We start from the raw sequence: 6498 nt of genomic DNA, 5'->3' as shown, positions 1-6498 counted from the left end.
AAATAGAGCTGAACATTAATAAATTGGCAGCAGCGCCACTGGTTAATCCTTCTCATTGGGATTATCTTTAATGTTATTCGTAATTTTTATTTGAATATTATCCTTTGTTGCCTTAATTTTCTCTGATTGATGTGAATGTTACTACGGTTGATTTTAATAAATAATTTTATCATTTCAAGCTTCAACATGTCTTATTTACAACATCTTCTTTCATCACTATGTTGTAGGACATAGGTAGGAATACAGATACATAAAAGAAGGCAAATTTGTCATGGCAACTTTCTGTCTGTTCGCTTAAAGAAGGCAGATTTCCAGGGGGGCACAGGGCCAGATTTAGGTTTGATGAGGCCCTATGCTACTGAAGGTAATGGGGTCCTTTATATGTCCAGCTGTCCTTTGTCAACAACAAATTGTTGCTGTTTTTGGTATTGATTATATGCTATATGGTAGTTTATGGACCTAATAGGTATCGAAAGCCATTTGCACATAACAAATAGGAGCCTACACGATAGAAAACACTGTTGCTGTATGTAGGTTTTATTTTATTTATTTTTTATCTCATATTTTGGAAATGTACAACCAGGTTTTTTTCCTTTAATTTTTTTGGGAGGCCCCAAGAGAGTGGGACCCTAAGCTAAAGCTTGTTTAGCTTATATGTAAATCTGGCATGGGGGGCGCTATTTTTTTTCTTCTAGTAGGCCAAATGAGTTTGGGAACCTCTGATCCAAATGGATGCCATGTAGCAACATTTCCCCCATCTCAACAGCCAAAATATAATGCAAGGGAGGGGAATCTTTCTTCAGCCCGAGGGCCACATTCCCTTCTGGGTTACCTAACAAGGTCCACATGCCAGAGGAAGGCAGGGCCAGAGGCAAAAGTGAGTGGAGCAGCAAATGTAAATGTTACCTTTGTACAGGAAGAAGAAGAAGAAGAGTTTGGATTTGATATCCCGTTTTATCACTAACCTAAGGAGTCTCAAAGTATAGCTTTATTGGAGTTCACCAATTGGGTCTGTGTTGCTCCGGGACAGGAGGAAGGAAGTCAAATGACACTGAGGTTGGTTCAAAGAAAGAGTTTATTCTGCTCTTCGGATAGCAGAAGGCACTTGCGTGGTGAGTCCACAGCAAGTCCAAAGAAATGAGAAGTTTCATACAGTATATATATCCTCCAAGCACCCTCTCCCTCCTTCCCCAGGAATCCAACCACGTCAGCCTATGTACGCAGGTTGACATCACATATGTTCTTGCTTTGGTATTCTTAACCATAAAAGGGAATTCCTTCCTGTACTTCTGACCGTAAAAGGATCTTCCTCTTCCTACTCTTATCTTGGAGGAAGAGGTCATCATCTCCTAGAACATGCTCTGTGCGTCTTTTGTGGTCAGCACATAAGATAAGGCACAGACGTGTCTTCTCTGTTCTACTGGTGCAGTCACGGTCATCCCTGCCGTCACAAACTGATAAAGGAGAGGGCTCTGAGCACAGCCGGGTTTTTGTTTATACATTGACTCAGAGCTCAAGTTAATGGATTTTAGCTAAGGAAAAATAGGGATTTTGGTGCAGTTTCAAACTGCCTGCACAGTCAGTTTTGGGTTTGGGAAACCCATTCCTTCAAAAGCGGCTAACAATCTCCTTTCCCTTCCTCCCCCACAACAAACACTCTGTGAGGTGAGTGGGGCTGAGAGACTTCAGAGAAGTGTGACTAGCCCAAGGGCACCCAGCAGCTGCAGGAGCAGGGAATCGAACCTGGTTCACCAGATTACAAGTCCACTGCTCTTAACCACTACACCATGCTGGTTTGACACATACCCTCCATGCAGGCAAGCATGGGGTGTTATCAGAGTTCCAAGGGCACACTACAGTCATGGATGAAACATTGGGTGAGCATCTCCTCAGTTCCTTCATCCAAGACATTTATAAAGACATTGGACAACACTGGGACCAGGGCAGAACCCTGCAGCCACTGGCGGAGGAACAGGGGTGCGGGGGGAACGCACTGCCCCCGGTGGCACTATCCCGGTGGGGTGCCATTGTGACTACACACACACACACACACACACACCGCTGGGCGCCACACTCCCACGGGCAGCACGCCATGCCCCCAGGATGCGCGACACACCCCCAGGACGCACACCACGCCTCTGCCGGCAGCATGCCACACCCCCGGGACATGTGCCAGCCACGCCCATGCCTGCTCTCTGTCCACCCCCACCACCCCCGGAGCTTAAGTCTCTGCTACTGTCGCAGCACCTCACTTGTCACTTTTCCACGAGTGAGCACTCATTGAGTTCAGTCAGTCAATCAGCTACAAATCCACCTAACAGTTACCTCATCCAGCCCGCATTTTACTAGCTTCTCCATAAGACTATCCCAGGGAACTTGGGATCCAAAGCAGGACCAGTGAAGGGTGTGGCCTGGGGAGAATTTGGGAGCCAGACAGCTGCCATGCCTGAGGCTGTCCACGCCTGATATAAAACAGGGACAAACTGTAAAGCAGGCTTCCTCAACCTCAGCCCTCCAGATGTCTTTGGCCTCCAACTCCCATGATCCCTAGCTAGCAGGACCAGTGGTCAGGGATGATAGGAATTGTAGTCTCAAAACATCTGGAGGGCCGAGGTTGAGGAAGCCTTCTGTAAAGGGTAAAGAGATGGAAGCCCTGCTAGGATTCTGTATGTGCAGAAATGGAAGGAAGAAGAAGTTCCAACCAAAGAGGAATGGATAAATGGGTTAATGGACTATGTATTTCAAATATTTCTGTGAAGATAAGAAAAATGATATAATCCTGGCTGTGGCAAAATATCTCTCGGAGGTAGTAAGAATTAGAAATATTGGATAAAACACAGTGACTGCCTAGTAATGTTTTTTCCCCCCTGTATTTCTGCTGTACTTTGCTTTAGAAATCATTTTTGCGGGTCTTTGGACCGTAATAAAGAATGTGTACATGTGTAGAACTGGCAAAATTAACAGCGAAATTAAGAAAATCTAATGGTGAGTGTTTAATGGAAGAATGGAAGCCTTCTTCAGACAAGTTAAAGAAATATTATAGTATGATGAACTCGCAAGCAGGGTTTGACCTTTGAGCAACGCAAATCATATCTATCAAATCATAACCACAATATTGTCATCTACAATACTGGGGTTATTATTTGATAGCTAGAAGACAGGGTGCAGAAGATGTACAGCATACAAAGGTGTGCACAGCTTGACCAAAACAGCCTTGTGGGCCACATGGAGAAGCCTGGCAGGCTGAATTAGGCCTGCAGGTCTGAGGTCCCCCATCGCTGTGTGTGCTTAATACAACAACAACAATCTTTATTACGGTCCAGAGACCCAACAAATCATTACAAAGCAATACACAATTCATACAGCCTACCTCCAGGTTAAACAAGCATTTTGTTCAGAATATATGGATCATTGGTTCTTGCAACCACCGATAAAAACTTTGCCACTGCTAAAGTTCTAGCATTTGTCTGGTCTTCCAATAGGAACCTGACATAGTGAGCCTCTGATTTTCCCGGGAAAGGCACCAGCAAGGGTAGTATCAGTTCAACCCTCGCTTGCTCATATTTTGCACAGTGCAACAAAATATGTTTTATGGAATCGATGTCTTGAGCACACAAGCAATACAATTGTCCCAAATGCCTAATGCAGGTTGAGAAATGATAGAGAAAAGACAGAGTGAAGCAACAGTCTGCAAGTCTGTCAATTTTGTAGTTAATTCCTTATTTTATATTCTCTTTTGTAAACAACATAGAGGTTTCGGGGGGGGGGTGCGTGTGACAAAAGATACAGCCTCTTGTTCAGGCATAGGCAAACTCGGCCCTCCAGATGTTTTGGGACTACAACTCCCATCATCCCTGACCACTGGTCCTGTTAGCTAGGGATGATGGGAGTTGCGGTCCCAAAACATCTGGAGGGCTGAGTTTGCCTATGCCTGCTCTTGTTCAACAGATAGACCTAACAGAGACTGGTGGAGTGCTTTGCTGGAAAAGCATTACAGATTGGCTTTTTGGGGCTGGGAATGGCAGTGTGGAGGCTGGAGAGCCCTTCTTAAGAACCTGTCTGAAGCAGCCAAACCAACAAGACAGGAGAGAGGATTGCAACATTGCTTCACCCAGATATCGCTCCGAGATTGCAAAAGAAATTTTGGTGTTGTAACCCTGTTGAACTAAAGCCTTGACATGAGGAGGAGATTAGCTTAAATAACTCCTCTGCGTTGGGAATTTAAAAGCCCAGTTGCTTGGGCTAATCACTGCTGGGAGAATAAAAGTATTTTCATCCTGCTGAGCAGTAAATCCCAAAATACTGGTCTCTTTGTGTTCCTTATCCAGGCTTGGAAAGCTCCTGATTGCCCTTGTGAATATCTTCATTTATGCTTAAGAACATAATCGTAGAATTGTAGAGTTGGAAGGGATACCAAGAGTCATCTAGTCCAACCCCCTGCAATGTAGTACTACTGGCAAGCCAGAAGTCTCACCTCTTATATTTGTGAAGCTGGTTCTTCCTGCCTAAGTGCAGAAGCTTGCATTAGTCCTTACTGAAATTCATTTTGTTAGTTTTGGCCCAGTTCTGCGATCTGTTACGGTCATCTTGAATCCGGATTCTGACTTCTTTGGCATTAGCTCCCCTCCCAGTTTGGTGCCATCTGCAAATTGGATAAGCATCCCCTCCATTCCTTCATGAAAAACGTTTTTAAAGGTGTTGAACAGCACTCCACTTGTCACTTTTTTCCAGGATGACGAGGAACCATTAGTGAGCACTCTTTGGGTTCGGTCAGCCAGCCAGCTACAAAACCACCTAACAGTTACCTCATCTAGCCCACATTTTCCCAGTTTCTCCACCAGAATATCCTGAGGGACCTTGTCAAAAGCCTTACCGAAATCAAAATACACTATGTCCCATTCCTCTGATCCACCAAGCTTGTAACTCTATCCAAAAAAAATGAGATTTGTCCGGCATGACTTGTTTTTGAGAAAGCCATTAATCACAGCGTCATTTTCTGTTTAAATAATATGTTCTAGGACCTTTCCTGGTATCAATGTCTGGTTGATACTTACCTGGGTCTTCTTCTTTTTTTCTCTTTTGAAGATGGGGAAAACATTTTCCCACCTCCAGTCTACAGGCACCTCAGCTGTTCTCCAAGAATTCTCAAAGATCATAGACAGAGGCTCTGAGATTATATCCACAAGCGGCTTTAGTGCCCTTGGGTGCAACTCAACAGGCCCTGGAAATCTGAATTCCTTTAAAGTATCTAGGTGTTCCCTTGCCACCTCTTTTCCTGTCTTGGACTTCAGCTCACTCCTTGCATTCTGTGGCCCACCTAGTCCTGTTCTCACAGTGGTCCCTCAGATGCCCCAGTGAGAAGCCTACGATGAGAACCTGAGCACAGCAGCACTCTCCCTATCTTTGGTTTACAGCAACTGGTATTAAGAAGTATTCTGCCTCCAACTGTGTAGGCAGATCATAGCCATCATGGCTAGTAGACATCGATAGCGTTCTACTCCTGTATCCTAGGCTGAACACCTTATCATGTGGAACCACCAAGGTCTGTACCTGCCTCATTTTCAAGCCTTCCGAGTTGGTGACCATCACTGCCTCCCGAGGGAGCAAGTTCTGTAGTTTAACTCTGCACTGTGTAAAGAAGGACTCTCTTTTATCCAACCTGAATCTCTCAACACTCAAGTCTCTTTGGGTGTTAGGAGAGAAGGAGAAACACTTTTCTCTGTCCACTGCCTCCAGGCTATGAGCAACCTTATAAACTGCTATCATGTCCTTCTCTTAATTACCTTTTCTCCAAACTAAAAAGCCTCAGACTTTGGCCAGTGGTGGCTGGTGCCCTTTGGAACTGATTGGGCGGAATGCAGGGTACCCTGACAGTAGGTGGCGCCAGAGCCAATGACAGGCAGAGCTAACCGATTCACGTTTTGTCAGCGGTGCACCTCCCTGCTGCATTGTACAAGACCAGGGGTCAGCAAACTATTTCAGCAGGGGGCCAGTCCACTGTCCATCAGACCATGTGGTGGGCTGGACTATATTTTGAAGGAAAAGAATGAACGAATTCCTATGCCCCACAAATAACCCAGAGATGCATTTTAAATAAAAGCACACATTCTACTCATGTAAAAACACCAGGCAGCCCCCACAAATTCCCAGAGATGCATTTAAAATAAAAGGACACATTTTACTCATGTAAAAACACGCTGATTCCAGGACTGTCCATGGACCAGATTTAGAAGGTGATTGGGCCGTATCCGGCCCGCGGGCCTTAGTTTGCCTGCCCATGTACAAAATGGACAATTGCATTTTTGTGGCAGAGCAATTGTCAATTCAGCAAGACCAGTTGGTAGGGAAGAATGTGGCACTGCTCCATAAGTTAACAGAGCACTGTAGAGTCATGAAGGGTGAAACTGACAGGGACAGGTTTCAGGAGGACCAGGTCTCTTTTATTTGCTTTATTATTAATTCTTACCTAGAGGAACCTCAACCATCTGCTATTCATTT

This window comes from Podarcis gaigeae, assembly GCF_964106915.1.
Source record: "Podarcis gaigeae genome assembly, chromosome: 8".
Taxonomy (NCBI): Eukaryota; Metazoa; Chordata; class Lepidosauria; order Squamata; family Lacertidae; genus Podarcis; species Podarcis gaigeae.
The sequence above is the reverse complement of the archived record's forward strand: the minus strand, read 5'-3'. Positions refer to the sequence as shown.